Below are 17,632 nucleotides of genomic sequence, written 5' to 3'. Positions count from 1 at the left end.
AATCCCAGCTACTCAGAAGGCTGAGGCAGGAGAATCACTTGAAACCAGGAGGTGGAGGTTGCAGTGAGCTGAGATCACACCACTGCACTCCAGCCTGGGCAACAGAGCAAGACTCCGTCTCAAAAGAAAAAGTAATGCTCACTAAAATAACAACAAAGATTAACCCACACATATACTCGTATAGGCCTACACCAATTCAACAACATTTCACTTTTGCCAAATATAAACATCTTAATACCAAAACAAAAAAAGGTGACTCTCAAGAGATGGCTCTAACTTTGGGAAGTATCACTTGGGGTCTGCAGGTGTCTCCTCTCATGCCACCCTGGGGTGGGACTCTGGCCTCTCACAGTCGGTTAATGTGTTGCCCACCTCAGTTCCTGTTTCCTCTGCTGCCTGCTTTTCATACACCACCAGGAGCTCAGCACTTCACACACAGTAGGAATTGCCTAAATGTCTGTGGCTGATACTCAGCTACCCAGACACATGAGGAACCAAACCATAACATTTCATTAAAAACAAAAGAAACAGCTTGTAGATCTTCCTTGTGACAAGAAATCAACCCATCTGGAGTTGACTTCTGGAGAGGTCTCTGAATTGACCGTGATCTCACTCTTCCATCAAGATACAAGTATGGATAAGGAGCTGCTGCCTAGGATATATAAAGCTGCGGAAAGTGTTAATTCCATCCTAACAAGAAAAAGACTGACAATCTAAAAGAATCATAACTTCTCTTAAATCAGAGAGCTGAAGTTACAGAGCAACCAGTAGCCTGAAATCTAAGGAAAGACAGAAGACACTTCTAAGGAAAATAGAAAGTGAGCATCAGCTGTGGGTCACCTATAGCAAAGCATGAGGAGAAGAGACACCAAATGCCATATGAGTGGGTAAGTTATAGTTTTAACAAATTGCTGGAAACCAAGTGAAGACTAGGGTAAGAGTGCAGAACCCCCAGGTGCCATAGACACAAGTAGAGCTTCCACCCATGCACAGGTTCTCCTTCACAGACCTCCACTGGGCTTTCATGACAAAAAAAATCGGGGCAGAACAGTAGATGGAAGAAAACCATTCTTGGAGGTGCAGGCCTAGGGGAGGGGAGTGAGTAAGGAAAGGTATGAAGCCCTGCCAGGACCTCTCCCCTGTAGAAGAGCATCCTGAAGCTACTAGGGAAAAGCAAATATAAAAACACCTCTTCCCTTGAGGGAGAGGCAGGAAACTATCCTGAGCTGAGATTATCAAGGTCTCCTTTGAATGAGGAAGGAGCAGGACTGCTAAGAATGTCTCACTTTTGAGACCCAGGGAGACAGAGTCTGCTTAAGACTGAAGCTGGGTCAAGACAACAAGGCCCACCCCAACCCCCTGCAAAAAAAAAAAAAAAAAAAAAAACAGCAAGCACCAAGCAATAAGCAACAGCAGCCTATCTAGGGAGGAGGGCCAAGAGCGTGGAAAAAAGCATGCCCCTCTGAGGGGCATGCCCACAGGGCTGGCTGAGAGGTGAGAGTGAGGAAAATGACTGAGAAAATCCTCCATCACCCAGACCTCATCCTAGGTACATTAGGTAACACTAAACTAAGCTCACCTCCTGATAAGACTATTTACCTCAGTCTTTACTGTCCTACGCATGATGCCTGACATTTAATAAAACATTATGAGACACAAAAAGGCAGGGAGAAAAAAAACCCCACTGTCAAGAGACAAAGCAATCAGTAGAAGCAGACTCAGATGACCTAGATGTTGAAACTATGAGATACAAAGTTTAAAATAACTATGATTAATATGGTAAAGGCTCTACTGAATAACACACATGATCAAATGGAGAATTTCAGCAGAAAGGCAGAAATTACAAGAAAGAGTCAAATGGAAACAACAGAAATAAGAAACCCAGTAACAGAGAAGTATGGCTATAATGGGCTCAATGGGAAAATAAATTAGTGATCTTAAAGATAGATAAATTCCTCAAACTGAAACACAGAGGGATAAAACAGAACAGAGCTTCCATAAGCTACAGGACAATACTGTCTCTAACACATGCACAATTGGAATCCTAGAAGGAGAAGAAAGAGAAATTAGATATTTCTTATAATACAAATTTGCTGGTAAAAAAATTGTCAGTTTTGGTTTGTCTGGAGGGGAAAAAAAGGTGTTTATTTCCCCATCATTTCTAAAATATTTTTGCTGAGTACAGAACTTTGGGTTGGCAGTTTTTCTTTCAAACTTTAAAGATGTTACTCTTTCAGTTTGTATAGTTTCATGAGAATTCTTCATAATTCTTACATTTGATCCACGTATATATGTCTTTTTTTCTCTGGCTACCTTCAAGATTTCTTTCTTAATCCTTGGTTTTCAGAAGTTTTAATATAACTCATCTAGGATTTTGTTTTGTTTTGTTTTTCTCCAGCTTGTTTGCTGTTTGTCTGAGCTTCTTGGAACTATGGTTTGATGCCTTTCATTATTTTTTGAAAATTCTTGGCCATTATCTTTTCAATAGCACCAAAACAACATGAAGTATATATTATTAATAGTTTCCTAGGGCTGCTGTAACAAATTGTCACGTTTGATGGCGTAAAACAATCTAAATTAATTCTCTCACAGTTCTAGAAGTCTGAACCAAGGCAGGGCCACATTTCCTCTGGAGGCACTAAGGGAGAATGCTGCCTTCCCTCTTTCAGCTTCTGGTGGCTCCATAATTCCTTGGCTTATGGCTACATAACTCCAATCTCTGCCTTTGTCTTCACATGGCATTCTTCTCCTTTCTCTGTGTGTCTCTCTTCTGTGTGGCTCTTCTAAGGACACTTGTCATTCAATTTAGGACCACCAATCCAAGACGATCTCATCTTGAGATTCTTAATTACATCCACAAAGATCTTTTCCCCCAAGTAAAGTCATCTTCACAGTTTCTGGGGGTTAGGATGTAGACAATCTTTCAGGGAGGCTCCCATTCAACACACTACAAAATACTTAAGTATAAATCTAACAACATATGTGCAAAATGTGTATGTTGAAAACTACAAAACACTAATGAGAAAAATTGAAGACCTATACCAATGAAGAGATATATCATGTTCACATATTAAAGGCTCAATGTTGTAAAGATGTCAATTTCCTCCCAAATCACCTATAGGCATCAAGAAGTTGATTCTAAAATTTACATGGAAAGGCAAAGGAACTAGAAAAGCCAAAACAATTTTGAAAAAAAGAATAAATTAGAGGAATCACACTACATGATTTCAAGACTTAGTCTAAAACTATATTAACCAAGACATTGTGGTATTGGTAAAAGGATAGACACGTAGATTAATGGAACAAAGAGAATCCAGAAACTCTAGACCAGTATCTGGCCAGTTAATTTTTAATAAAGGTGCACAAACAACTTAGTACAGAAAAGTTAGTATTTCCAACAGTTGATTAAACAACTGAGTAACCACAAGCAAAAAAATGAACTTCGGTACATACCTTGCACTACATACAGAAACTAATTCAAAATGGATCATAGACCTAAGTGTAAAATCTAAAACTATAAGGCCGGGTGTAGTGGCTCATGCCTGTAATCCCAGCACTTTGGGAGGCTGAGGCAGGTGGATCATCTGAAGTCAGGAGTTCGAGACCAGCCTGGCCAAAATGGCAAAACCACGTCTCTACTAAAATGCAAAAATTAGCCAGATGTGGTGGCAGGCACCTGTAATCCCACCTACTAGGGAGGCTGAGGCAGAAGAATCGCTTGAACGTGGGAGGCAGAGGTTGTAGTGAGTCGAGATTGTGCCAACACATTCCAGCCTGGGCAACAAAGCAAGACTTTGTCTCAAAGAATAAAAATAAAAAACAAAAAACAAAACCTAAAACTATAAAACTGATAACACATTTTTCCTGTAAAACATAGAAAATCTCTGTGACCTTGGGTTGGGCATATTCCTTAGATATGACACCTAAAGTATGATCCATAAAAGAAAAAATTGATAAAATGAACTTCTTCAAAATCCAAAACTTCTGCTCTTTGAAAGACACTGTTAAAAAGGATGCTCTACATCATTAATCATTAGGATAATGGAAGTTAAAACCACAGTGACATACAACTATATGCGTATTAGAATAGCCTAAAGGTTAAAAAAACTGATCATGCCAAGTGTTGGAAGGGAGGTGGAGTGACTTGAACTCTCATATACTGCTGGCACGAACGTAAGATGGCATAACCATTTTGAAAAGTTTGACAGTTATTAAAAAGCTAAACATACACCTATTATATGTCCCAGCCATTCCACTCCTATGTATTTACCCAAGAAAATGGAAGCATATTTCCATAGAAAAATATGTACATGAACGTTCATGGCAGCTTTATTTATAATAGCCAAAAATTGCAAATAGCCCAAATGCTCACCAACAAAACAAAACTGTGGTATATCCATTTGATTAAATAAAAAGGAATTAACTACTGATACATATAACAATGTGGGTCAATCTCAAAATAATTAGGCTGAGTGAAAGAAACCAGACCAAAAAGAATACATAACTATATAATTCCATTTATATCATAGTCTAAAAAATACAAACTAATCAATAGTGACAGAAAGCAGATTAATGATTGCCTGGGGCTGGGAGTGGAGTGAGTAGATTGACTACAGAGAGGCAAAAGAGAACATTTTGGGATGATGGAAAGATTCTATATCTTGATTGTGGTGGTGGTTACATGACTGTATCTGTCAAAACTCAGAGAACTGTTCGCTTTCTAAAATGGTGAATGTTACTATTCATAAATTATAAAGCCTGACTAAAAACAAAAAACATGTGGTTACAACTAAAATGTCCTTAGGGGACCAACCTACCCATCACAGGACACAGTTGACACCATCCATCACTGCCACTCTGCCCTCAAGGTGAAAATCACCAGCTCTCCACTGGGCATTACCAATGGGCCAAACCCAAGGCTGAAGACCCCAGGTGAGGCCCACAAGGTCCACCATCAGTCTGGGAATTACATTTTCCAAATGCAAAGACAGAGTCATAACTCAATGCAGTTCAATTCCCAAAGCCCCAGTTTCCCAGTGGAATTCGAGAGAGCAGCAGAGATTCCCAGGCAGGGTCTCCCAAGCAGCAGCCATGCAGTCCATGGAGTGTCAGGCCTCCGCTGCTTAGGAGTCTGTACACAGCTTGGCAGTCAGGAGCAAGGTCTGCACACACCTGGTCAGCAGGCTGGAGCTTGAGCAGAGATGGAACACACCCCTCTTAGGGGGTGAAATGGACAATTCTTAACACCTGCTCAAGGTGGAACTTTCTACTTTTCTTTTAATTTCTAACACTGGACCATGCCCTTTGCCCAGCCCGCTCCTGAAACTGAAACTCTGTAATAAACAAAAGCGTCCAGGAACTAGTCCAAAGCTTGATTCTAGGCAAGAGAGGGGAGAAGAAGGTGACCTGGGGCCAAGAGCTGGACTATCTCACTCACCCTTCCTGTACAGACCCAGGTGAACAGCATGTCTGGCCATTGCTCACTGAAAACCAAGGCACGTCACTACATTTCCAAAGCAGGGCTGCCCTGGGCAAAACTGGAAGAAATGGACACAAACACACCCCCATGATTAAATCTTTTCAACTGAATCTTTGATTGGACTGTTCACTGTACAGCCTGCTAAATGTGGATGAGGAGACTCACAGACACAGATGTTTCTTAGTCCTGGCCTCAGAACTTTTGACAATTTGCCTTCATGAAAAGTTGACAGGCAGCCATGTCTGTCTACCTCCATGTTTGCTAAACCTGCCCATGGGGAGGGAAGCAGGGAACACACCAAGCTCACTTGGACTCAGCCTCATGTCCATCTTCTCAAGAGGAAAGGCATGGGCGTTTTCTCAAATCAAAGCTCAAAAGAAACCTGTACTGAAATCACCACACATATCTGCAGACTAGATACACTACAGCCTTATTTGCCCTGTAATTTAGGGTTCTGGCCTAGAATCCAACAGGAGAAGAAACTTCTGATTCCAAACATAGCCCTGAACCCAAGAGAAATTCTGCTTTCCTAAAACCATCTAACTTTTGGCAGTCCTGCCAGTCCTGCCTCCAGGCAGCCTGAGCATGAGGGTGGGGTTTGGTCCCACCACTGGCTTTCGTCTAGGGGGTATGAACATGCAGGGTGCCTTTTCACATTCCCCATGCCAGACTGTCAGTAGGGCAGGTGCTAGGTCATTTCTGAAAGTTCAGGCCAGTTGCGGTGGCTCACGCCTGTAATCCCAGCACTTTGGGAGGCCGAGGCGGGCAGATCACAAGGTCAGGAGATCGAGACCATCCTGGCTAACATGGTGAAACCCCATCTCTACTAAAAATACAAAAAAATTAGCTGGGCGAGGTGGCGGGCGCCTGTAGTCCCAGCTACTTGGGAGGCTGAGGCAGGAGAATGGCATGAACCTGGGAGGCGGGGCTTGCAGTGAGCCGAGATCGCGCCACTGTGACAGAGCGAGATTACGTCTCAAAAAAAAAAAAAAAAGAAAGTTCAGAGACATGGGGCCTGGAGGTCCACAGTCCACACAGCAACCTCCAAAACCAAATTAGATGTTCCACAACTACAGATCACAGTCAGGCCTCAGAGCCACCCCTTGACCTCAGGCCCCTGCCTATGGGAAACCAACATGGTGTCCTTTGGACTAAAACTTGTGAAGGGGCCAGGTATGATGGCATGCACCTGTAGTCCCAGCTACTCATGAGGCTGAGGTGGGAGGATCACTTGAGCCCAGGAGTTGGAGGCTGCACTGAGCTATAATCCAGCCTGAGTGACATTGTGAGAGATCCTATTTCTAAATAAATAAATAAAATAAAAATCGTGAAGGGCTTGAGGGATAGGTCTAAAATGAAGGATGGGGAATCTGCATGCCTGACCAACCCCTGGATTCCAGGCCTTGTCACACACAGAACCAGGACCACCTGGTTCCCAGGACTACAGGCCATCTCCCAGTCCCCTCTCAGAAAGTAGTCCCTTTGAGGCAGGGATCACAGGTGCCTGTCATCCTATTTCACCTGTGTTGCTCGCAGGCCTTGGGCATGTAGGAGATGCTGTATGCACAAACCAAGACTCTGTTCTCCTCACCCAGGCCCATGGCAAAATGGAGGACCTGCCCCAGGGCTGTGATGGCCACTCCTGGGCTTGACCCCCATCAATCTGCTGACTCCCCAGCCTCTCTCTGCAAGCATTTCCAAGAATTTTCCCCCACACAAAGGTGTGATTTTTCAAAACAGTGAAAGGATTGCCTTGATAGGCAAGAAATGGCAAGTTATTTGGTGTCCGACATGCCCCCAGGAGGAAGAAGTTGATCTGGGAGGTCTATCTTACTGAAGTGACACACACCAGGTGAGGGAAGCCAGGAAGAAGAGAGTGAGATGAAGCAGGGAGGTGACGGCTAAGTAACTTCAAACCAGTAGAGGCAGTGAGGAAGCAGCAAGAACATGCCTTGGCACGTGCGGTTCCTTCCCTGGAGGGGTTCAGAGCGGGCTGGAAAACAACCCCAGCCTTTAGGGGCTGGAGCCCTCCAGGTCATCACACTTGTTACAGTGAGAAATGCACACAAGGGTGGGGGGCAGCAAAGTGGAGCCAGTTTTAGGAACACAGAGCGGGAGGGCTGCATGGTGGAGGCTAGGAAGCCTTAGGAGGAAGCAGGTCCATCCTGGGCCAGGCCCACACTCCTGCTGAGTCTGTTCTGGAGTTCCCGGAGCAGATGCACCTCTGGAGCATCCTCAGAAACCACCACATAGGCAAGCAGGCAACCTGCCCTGCCCAACACCTGTGTGGGAGCATTCCCTTGCAACACACACCTGCTTCCTTGAGGGCGGCTCTGGTTCAGTTCAGCTCCACGTACACTCCCAAGGGCTCAATATGAGCTGGTGCTGAGTATCTTAGGATTACCTACCCGCTACCTGGAGACAAAAATGCCTACCCTCCCACAGCACATACCTGAACCGAGGTACCCTGGGAGGGAGATCAAGGATTCCGATAAAGCCCAAGTGCTGACTGTAGATTTCTTTTATATTAAACTGCTTTGAACTAATTTTAGAATTGGAGAAAAGTTGCAAAAAATAGTACAGAGAATTTCCATATATCCCTCTGCCAGTGTTAATGTCTTACATAACCATAGGACAATGATCAGACCAGGAAACTAACACTGTGACAATACCATTAACCAAAATAGAGACCCCATTTGAACTTTACCAGTTTTTCTACTAATGTCCTTAGATCCTGATGTTCCTGAATCCTACTGATGCATTTATTATGTATTTAGCCTCCTCCCATCTGTGTCAGTTCCTTAGTCCTCCCTTGTCTTTCATGACCTTGACACTTCTGAAGAATATTGATCAGTTATTTTCTCAAATGTTCCCTGACTTGGGTTTTATCATTAGATTCAGGTTATAAATGCTGGACACCACCAGAAAAGTGATGTGCACAGTATCACAGGGTTCACGTGGAAGGGCTTATTACAGGGAATGTTGGCCTTGATCAGTGGTGACACTGACCTCTCTGCCAGGTTTTTCCAATGCAAAGTTACTATCTTTCCTGTGTAGTTAATTTTTGGGGACTGTGGATTTTTGAAAGGGAATGTGTTGCTGTCATTACAAACTCTGTGTGTCAGCTTCACTTGCAGCTGCCCCACAGATGAGGCATCTAATGAAGACGAGCGGCAGAGCCGACATCTCTGGGAGATGCCACAGCTCTCAGTGACAAAGAGGAACAGTAGCGGTTTATTTATAGATCCACTTGAAGACAGCTCATTGTAACTACTGGAGTTGAATTTTTAAAACCTCGGAACAAAGGCTGGCTATTTTAAACTCTCCTTGCACTTAGTTCAATGGAGAGTGTTAGAGCCACCGACCACACCCCAGGCATCACTCCCAAGCTCCGTAATTCATACTTTGTGCAGCATCACAGGACACGAGCAAAGCCTGCCAAGATAGATAAACAGGACTGGCTCTGCCCAAGCCGCAGAAGCAGCAGCCCTCCACCAGAGCCCTCAGAGCCACCAGAGCAGATCAGCCAGAGCCCTCCACCAGCAGCCCCACGATTCCCAGGGAGGAGTTGCAGAAGGCTGTGTCCCAGGGGGTCAAACAGCCTCTCCTTTCCTGGAAAATGAAGTCGCAGACAGCTGTTATGAACCAAGGTTACATCACCTCTTCCCTTCCCTCCCCCTGCAGGCTTCAAAGACAGCCAGTGCCCCCCAGCGGATGCCTGGCCCAAGATAGCTAGCAGTAGCTGGCCCACCTGTGCTTGACCCACCTCCAGGAAGGAGCGAGGAGCTCACAGTACCAAACTCTCCTGGAGGACATCAGGAGTGTGGTGTGAGCCCAGACGCGCCCGCTTCCCCAAGCCCAAGACAGCTCCAGGCCAAAGCCCCCTCAGCTACATCGTCTACCAGAACCATGGGTCGGGGAAGGGGGAGCAGAGAACATGGGTTTTCTCAAAGCTTCCCGCATCCTTATTTGAACAATGACACAATGTGGGAAAATGTGAATGTGGACTAGATATCTGATATGAAGGAACTATTAATTTCATCGGATGTGATAAGAGCACTGCTATTATATAACTAAGAAATGGCCTTATTTGGAGTAAAAAATGATATATCTGGGATTTTTAAAACCACTCAAACTCTTCCTTAAAATGTGGGGGAAACAGATGAAATGAGATTAGCAGAATGTTGAAGCTAGGTGAGTGGTACATGGGGTTTGTTACATTATTTTATCTTTTGTGCTAGCTTGAAATTTCCACAATACAAAGGTTTTTCTGTTGTTTTGTTTAATTAAAAAACAAACAAACAAAAAACCTTTCTGGTGACTGAAAGGAGCTGTGGAGCTGAGGCCAGGCGAGTGGGACTCCAAGAGGAAGCTCAGCCACATGATCACCTCCACTCTGGTGTCCTGGGATTTGCAAGCATAGGAGGCAGATGACTTTGTCTAAGTCCACGGAATGTTCTGACCAGCCTTTAGCACTGCCACAGAGAAAGCCCCTGATGGCAACGAGTACTCAGCGAATCCTGCAGCAATGTCCGGACCTTCAAAGAAACTAATTGTAAGATAATCTCCATGGAAACCATCTATTCTGATTTTTTTTTCCATGGCAACCAATAAGAACATAAACACAAGCACTATCCAACACCCTTACACCACATGGCAATGCTGCTGTCCAATCTGGAAAATATAAACCACAAAGGGTTTTTTTCCATTTAAAATGAAAAGAAGTTCTGAAACTTCTAATCTAGGCATGTAGACTCTGCCACCCTCTGTTGCCCCGCCACTGCCCACACCACCCCATGTCATCTGCCCCCCAAAACTGACAAATAAGGCCAGAAGGTAGCTTCCTTCTTTTAGTCTGAGACCATCAAAAATGCCAAAAGGAAAGACAGCCCGCCTCTAGCCTCACACACTCAACTTATGCTGCCCACAGACGTGAGAATGCTTTGACTTCCTGAGCATTTTTTATGTGCCAGACACATACTGAGCACCATGGCAAGAGCAAGGCCCCAGCCCTCCAGGGAGAAAAGTTAGGTCTGTAAATAACAGACAACAGGAGAGGGGGGCTGCTCCAGGTAGGAGAGTGCTCCGGGAAGGTGGAGCAGGAAGAACTCACCAGCTGCTGGCCTCCCAAGGAAGGCTGCATGGAGGAGGTGCCATCTGGAAAGAGACTATAAGGGTGAGAGCAACAACACTAGGGGCAGTGAATGGTGGCCCCAAAAATCAGTCAGACTTAAGCGACAGGTTTATTTCTACCTGTGGCTCATTTATTTCATTTTCAGGTTTCTGAGCTTAAAAAAATAGAATGAAAACAAAAGAACAAAATAAAAGGGAAGAAAGATCCTTAAATGCCAAAGCCCTCCTTCTCTGCTTTGCAGCAAACAATTGTTACAAGACGATTCTTGTGGCCTCTGTGGGCTCTCCTGTGGAGAGGTGATGATGGGGCTTTAGATTGCCTGTCATCACTATCGGCAAAAAGGCAGCGTCATAGCAGTGGCCCCAGTGTGTGAAGCAAAAGGTCCTGCAAGGCATGCAGCCTGGCTCTGCCTGGAGCCATGTGTGCCTTGTAGGAAAGCATCACAGTGTTGAGACTCCACTTTCTGTCCTGTGACTCAGGTTCATTTCCCCACACGCACATGTGGAATCTCCAATAACCTGAGCCCAAGCTTTGGCTGCCAGGGTAAAAGGAAAACCCAAAACAGTTCTGGAACTCTCGAGAGAGATAACGAAGCTCTCAAAGGAGTGTGTGTGCCTGGGTTTATATGCTAAATGTGTACTGACGCACGCAGAGCTGGACCCAAGGGCCTCCAGCCTTTGTCTGAATTCCTGAGTCAGGTTGCTCTGTCTTCCTGATACTGTGATTGTCTTAATATGCTTTTCCCTGGATGTCTGAAAACACACCTCCCATTGGTTTAAGTCATTAAATAGGCCTTCCTTCCTCAATATCATGCAACTCTCCTCTGAAGAGGAACCTACTTGCTTTTAGAATGGATGGGAATTTTTCTAGTGACAGGAAACACCATTAGCCCCTCAAGGGGCAGTTCAGAGAAGGGAGTTCTGGCTTCCACTCCAACCTTGCCACCTCTACCCTAATCGCTGTTTCAGGGCTTGTCTCTGCTCTTGCTACCTGGAGGCACCTCTTCAAGAGGCTCTGCAGGCCGGGCACGGTGGCTCATGCCTGTAATCCCAACACTTTGGGAGGCCAAGGCAGGCAGATCACCAGAGGTCAAGAGTTTGTGACAAGCCTGGCCAACATGGTGAAACCCTGTCTCTACTAAAAATACAAAAATTAGCCAGGTGTAGTGACAGGTGCCTGTAATCCCAGCTACTCAGGAGGCTGAGGCAGAAGAATCTCTTGAACCGGAAGGAATAGGTTACAGTAAGCCGAGATCGCGCTATTGCATTCCAGCCTAGGCAAGAATGGCTAGACTCCGTCTCAAAATTAAAAAAAAAAAAAAAAAAAGAGGCTCTGCAAATAAGACCTTCATCTGGGGTTCAAATGTTAAGCCATATACACCCAAGCCATCTTCAGCTCAGACAGAGACTCTCACCCATCTGCTTCCCTAAAGCCTAGCAGGCTGTCTGGAGGATGGGAGCTGGCCTAGGCATCCACATGTGCAGGGTGAGAAGTGGGAGACAGGACATCAAGACAGCAAGGGAGACACCAAGGATAACACAGGAGACAGGTGGCCTGGAGAACACAGATTCAAGAATAGGTGACTGGACTAATGGCAGGAGTACTAAGGGGCAGGACAGAAGCCGGGACAGAACAACAGGGCTGACAGAGGCTCACAGCAGAGCCACAGCGAGTCCCATCTTCCTTACTACTGACGTCCTCAGCTGGTAATAAAACCACATGCCTGCCTGTCTGGTTGTAAACAGAGCCTTGGTAGATGCCTTTGGGTTTAAAGGGCCCACGGGGCAGCACTGGACTTTCTTTCTTGCTTTCTTTCTTTTTGAGACAGGGTCTCACACTGTCACCCAGGCTGAAGTGCGGTGGTGCAATCATAGTTCACTGCAGCCTTGAACTCCTGGGCTCATGCAACTCTCCCGCCTCAGCCCTGAATAGCTGGGACTACAGGTGCATGCCACCAAGCCTGGCTGGGCTTTCTTTAAACGGTGCACTGAGATTAGAACCCAGGTTGGCTGGGCGTGGTGGCTCACACCTGTAATCTCAGCACTTTGGGAGGCCAAGGTGGGTGGATCACCTGAGGTCAGGAGTTCAAGACCAGCTGGCCAACATGGCGAAACCCCATCTCTACTAAAAAAATACAAAAAATTAGCCTGGTGTGGTGGTGCATGCCTGTAATCCCAGCTATTCGGGAGGCTGAGACCCGAGAATTGTTTGAACCCAGGAGGCGGAGGTTGCAGTGAGCCAAGATCGCGCCACTGCACTCCAGCCTGGGTGACAGAGCAAGACACTGTCTCAAAAAATACCAAAACCAAACAAACAAACAAACAAACACACAAAAAAGAACCAAGGTCATACCCTTTTCCTCTTCTGGAAAGCAGCAGACTACAGTGGGCTGCGAGGGACACTGATTTTCTGATTGCCTCTCCCAAGCTGTACCCACGACGAGTCATAGAAACTTCGAAGATAAAGAGACTTTCTTCTTCCCTTAATTCCCCTGCCCAGGATGCCATGGTCACAACAGGCTAGACTGTTTTCCAAAAGACCAGTGGTTCTCCAAGTGAGTCCCTGGATCAGCAGCATCAGCATCACCTAGAAATCTGTTAGAAATGTGAATTCCCTATTAAATCAGATAATCTGGGTATGGGGCCCAGCAAGCTGTGTTTTAACAAGCCCTCAGAGTGATTCTGAGGCACACTAAAGTTTGAGAACCACTGCAGGAGGCTTACTACGATAACTGTCAAATGTTAAAAGGCCTGTCTCTTCACCATCACTGCCTGGGAAGCCCAGCTAGCATCTCCTAATGGATTTCTGCAAATGCTGTCCTCATGCTTATCAAAGGCAACTCCTCCCTCATGGGAAACATAGTAATTATTTAACATGTACCTAGCAATAACGTCAGTGGTAGCCTCTGGAAGAAAAAGGAGCTGGGACCCTGCCCTGGGCCTGGGTGGCCCCACTTCCAGGAGCACTGGCATCTTTGGTGCTCCTGGATCTTGCAAACACCACATTACTCACCAGCCACTGGCCAAAGGTGCTCTGTTTCAAGCAGGAAACATTGTACAAAAACTGTAGTTTGGGGCTGGGCACGGTGGCTCACACCTGCAATCCCAGCATTTTGGGAGGCCGAGGTGGGTGGATCACCTGAGGTCAGCAGTTCAAGACCAGCCCAGCCAACATGGTGAAACACTGTCTCTACTAAAAATACAAAAGTTCGCCGGTGTGGTGGTGTGCACCTGTAATCCCAGCTACTCAGGTGGCTGAGACAGGAGAATCGCTTGAATTCGGGAGGCAGAGGTTGCAGTGAACCGAGATCGCACCACTACACTCCAGTCTGGGTGACAGAGAGAGATTCCGTCTCAAAAAACAAAAACAAACAAACAAAAAAACAAAAAAAAACAAAACCTGTAGTTTGGTAACAAATATTGAATCTTCTTTATTTTTAGTATCCACTCTCTTCCCACTGAAACTAAGAAACCCAGAGCACTTTCCACGAATTCTATTGAGATAAAGGTGGAGGAAAATGCAACCCGAGTATGAAAGGGGGCATCTTATCTGGAGGCCTCTGCCACCCAAAGCAAAAGCTGCTGTGGCCTCTCTTCTACAGGAAGGTCTTTTGCAGAGTGAGCCCATGAAATGAAAAATGCACAAAGGGCGCAATGTAGATTGCTGGGGAGAAATCGGGGTGCAGAGAATTGAGACAACCTGCGTGAGGTTACAGGAGACACGCCACCTCAGGCTGGGTCCCAGCCTCGGCTCAGACCAGCACACTGGGGCAGCACAGCTCTTACTGCCAACTAAGTTCTTGAAGTGGCTCCCAGAGCCAGAAGTTTCTAGTATCCACCTTCCACCTTCCTAGTGGGGCTGCCTGAAAATCCTTTCCAGGAAAGACATGCTTGTAAGCTGCCTGTTCTCATACCAGGAAGGTGCCTAGCCAGATCCCTGACATCCCCCATGCTGTGCCCAGCCCCAGTACATCCCATGTAATCCAGAGATGCCCCACAGAACTGGAACCACAGGGTCTGCAGGGGGATTACACGAATGAGTACAAGCGAGGTGCACTTGACAGAACATTGTGGGAATGTAGACACCAGGAGACCCTGAAGTAGCACTGACGGGTCCACACACGAGCATGCACGTGCACACACACAGGGGAAGGCACGGTTATCTGTCCCAGGGGTGAGGATGCTGGGCTCCTTTTTCCCACTGAGAAATGAGGAGACTCCCCCTTGCTCTTTTCCAGTCAGGGGTCTCTTATCAGTGTTCCTGCACTTCAATCCCAGAGACAAGGACTTGGCTGGGGCCCAGGCTATTCACCAGCAGGTCACCTCTGGGCTCAAAGTTCCTCCTCTGTGTGGCATAGGGGGCAGGAATGAATTTCCCCCAGGAGCCAGAGATGGGCCACCTGGTAAGTCCTAGGAAACATGAAAAAGAAAGTCCCCACTGTTCCCAAGTCATCCCATAAAGCCTGGCCCCGGCAAAGCCCCACAATAGCCATACGAGGTGGAATGGTGCCCCTTAGAAGAGGGTCTGCTTTGCCATTTCCACCAAGCTCTCATTCACACCGATAAAAAGGACTGTGGGCAATGCCAGCTATTCAGCCAAAGGGTGTGAGCAAAGCGAGAGCCACAACACATTAATAGGCACATCTTGACCCCCAGAGATGCCCTGAGCCCAAGGGCACGGGCAGCTTGAGGCGTTGGGGGTTTGGGCCCCATGAAGCCATGCCTTTTCCAAGTTGGGTAACTTGCCTGGGCATCTTCTGACTTGCCTGCAGCAGGCAGAAAGCCAATAGTTCCCTTTAATAGTATTTTTTTTTAAGAGATGGGGGTCTCACTACGTTACCCAGGCTGGTCTTGAACTCCTGGGCTCAAGCCAGCCTCTTGCCTCAGCCTCCCAAAGTGCTGAGATTACAGGCGTGAGTCACTGCATCCTACCAACTTTAATGGTCTTGAAAAAATTAGGTGCCAGGATTGGGGTCAAGTGGAAAAGGGAGAGGCTCTTCTCTAAGACATATAAATCTGGGGTTCACTCCTGCTCCAATCACCTACAACACCGCTCTTGCTAAGAATCCCTTGAACCCACACTTCTCCCCTCTACAGAAAGCAAATGCCAAACCATAAATCTGTGTTCTCATTAAGCGACCCAAGTCCTCCCAAGTGAGAAGCAAATCTGCTGCAAGTTCTGAGGGCTAGTGTCCCCCAAAATTCCTGTGTTGAAATCCTAACCCCAAAGTAATAGTATTAGGAGGTGGGGCCTTTGGGAGGTGATTAGGTCATGTGGGTGGAGCCATCAGGTTTGGATTAGTGCCCTTATGAAAGAGACCCCAGAGATCTAGCTAGCCCCTTCCACCACGCGAGGACACAGTGAGAAGGAACCATTTATGAAGCAGAAAACAAACCCTCACCAGACGCTAAACCCATTGGTGCTTTGCTTGGACTTCCCAGCTTCCAGAACTGTGAGAAATAAAATTTCTATATTAATAATCTACCTAGTCTATGGTATTTTGTTATAGCATCCTGAGCAGACTAACACATAATCTATGAGGCAAGGGAGGAGAAAATACTTAACCAGTATAATGTACATTATTTGGGTGATGGTTACACTAAAAGCCCAGACTTCACCCCTACACAATATACCAGGTAACAAAACTGCACTTGTACTTCTGAAATGTATACAAATAATTTTTAAAAATCTATGAGGCAGATGAGGTGGAAATGGGTCTCCTCTCCCTGCTTCTCCAACCCTCTAATTCCTCAGGCAAGGCACCTGGAGTGAGAACCCAGATCTTAAAAATCCACAGGCACCCAGGACCCCCAGATCCAAAGCATAAGGGAGGATCTAGTGCCAAGAATCTCTGGGCCAGGAATCAGGGTCCCACAAACCCCTAAGTGAAGCCCACCCCTGTGGCAGTGCCCCAAAAACGGAAATGTGGGAGCTGAAGGACAGGCACAGGAGGTGGCTGGTGCTTTACTCTTAGTATCAGAGGAACTAGGTAGAAGAAATAGGCCATCCTTCAGCATAGATGAGGCTCAGTTCAGATGTTCTCAACTGACCCAGCTCCCTCTTCCAGAGGACAGTTCAAGCACTGAGGCTCTGGGGATTCTGGGCATCTTGTCCTGAGGAATCCTGTGGCAGAAGGACAAGTCTGTTTCCACCTACTCACAGATCTGCTCTCTCATCTGGGAGCACAGAGGACTTGGGTCTGCCATCAGGAAACACAATTTTGATGCCTGCAAGGGTCTAAAAACCTCACTGGCCCTCACTACGATGACCTGCAGAGAGGGGTCAACATGGAAAATTAGAAGTGCTCCCATTATTGCCCGCTGTCCCTCACCCCAGCAAGTCTTGAACACATAATCTCCTGGATTGGCTTTCAGTCAGGGAGGGGAAAAGAACCCTTTTTAAAGTAGCTAAAGCTTGGTGGGGCAGGCATGGTAGTTCACACCTATAATCCCAATGCTTTGGGAGGCAGAGGCAGGAGAACTGCTTGAGCCCAGGAATTTGAGACCAGCCTGGACAAGACAGGGAGACCCTTTCTCTACAAAAAATTTTAAAAATTAGGCCAGGTGCGGTGGCTCACACCTGTAATCCTAGCACTTTGGGAGGCCGAAGCAGGTGGATCACCTGAGCTCGCGAGTTTGAGACCAGCCTGGCCAACATGGTGAAATCCCATCTCTACTAAATATACAAAATTTAGCCAGGCGTGGAGGTGTACGCTTGTATTCCCAGCTACTCAGGAGGCTGAGGCACAAGAATCTCTCGAACCCGGGAGGCAGAGATTATAGTGAGCCAAGATCGCGCCACTGCACTCCAGCCTGGGTGATAGCACAAGACTCTGTCTCAAAAAAAAAAAAATTAGCTGGGTATGGGGGCACACGCCTATAGTCCCAGCTACTCAGGAGGCTGAGACAGGAGGATCGCTTCAGCCTGGGAGGTTGAAGCTGCAGTGAGCCACAAATGCGCCACTGTAGTTCAGCCTGGGTGACAGAGCGAGACCCTGACAAAAAAAAATAGCTAAAGCT

The 17,632-nt window shown here is 46.5% G+C and overlaps 1 protein-coding gene across 6 annotated transcripts in view; it reads right to left on the bottom strand.

Moving 5' to 3' along the window:
* Positions 1-17,632, bottom strand: part of POC1A (POC1 centriolar protein A) — an 81,087-nt gene that overhangs the window by 24,474 nt on the left and 38,981 nt on the right. For 2 of the 6 annotated variants that reach the window (XR_008501685.1, XR_008501688.2), the window contains exon 10: positions 12,966-13,207. The exons of 3 other annotated variants lie outside the window; for them this stretch is intronic. The gene's annotated coding sequence lies outside the window, so the exon portion shown is untranslated. Of the gene's footprint in view, positions 1-9,386; positions 10,018-10,592; positions 10,648-12,965; positions 13,208-17,632 lie in introns of those variants that run through there. One more of the 6 variants, XR_008501686.2, reaches the window with a different exon arrangement.

Source organism: Pongo pygmaeus, chromosome 2 (genome assembly GCF_028885625.2).
Source record: "Pongo pygmaeus isolate AG05252 chromosome 2, NHGRI_mPonPyg2-v2.0_pri, whole genome shotgun sequence".
Classification (NCBI taxonomy): Eukaryota; Metazoa; Chordata; class Mammalia; order Primates; family Hominidae; genus Pongo; species Pongo pygmaeus.
The sequence above is the reverse complement of the archived record's forward strand: the minus strand, read 5'-3'. Positions and strand labels throughout refer to the sequence as shown.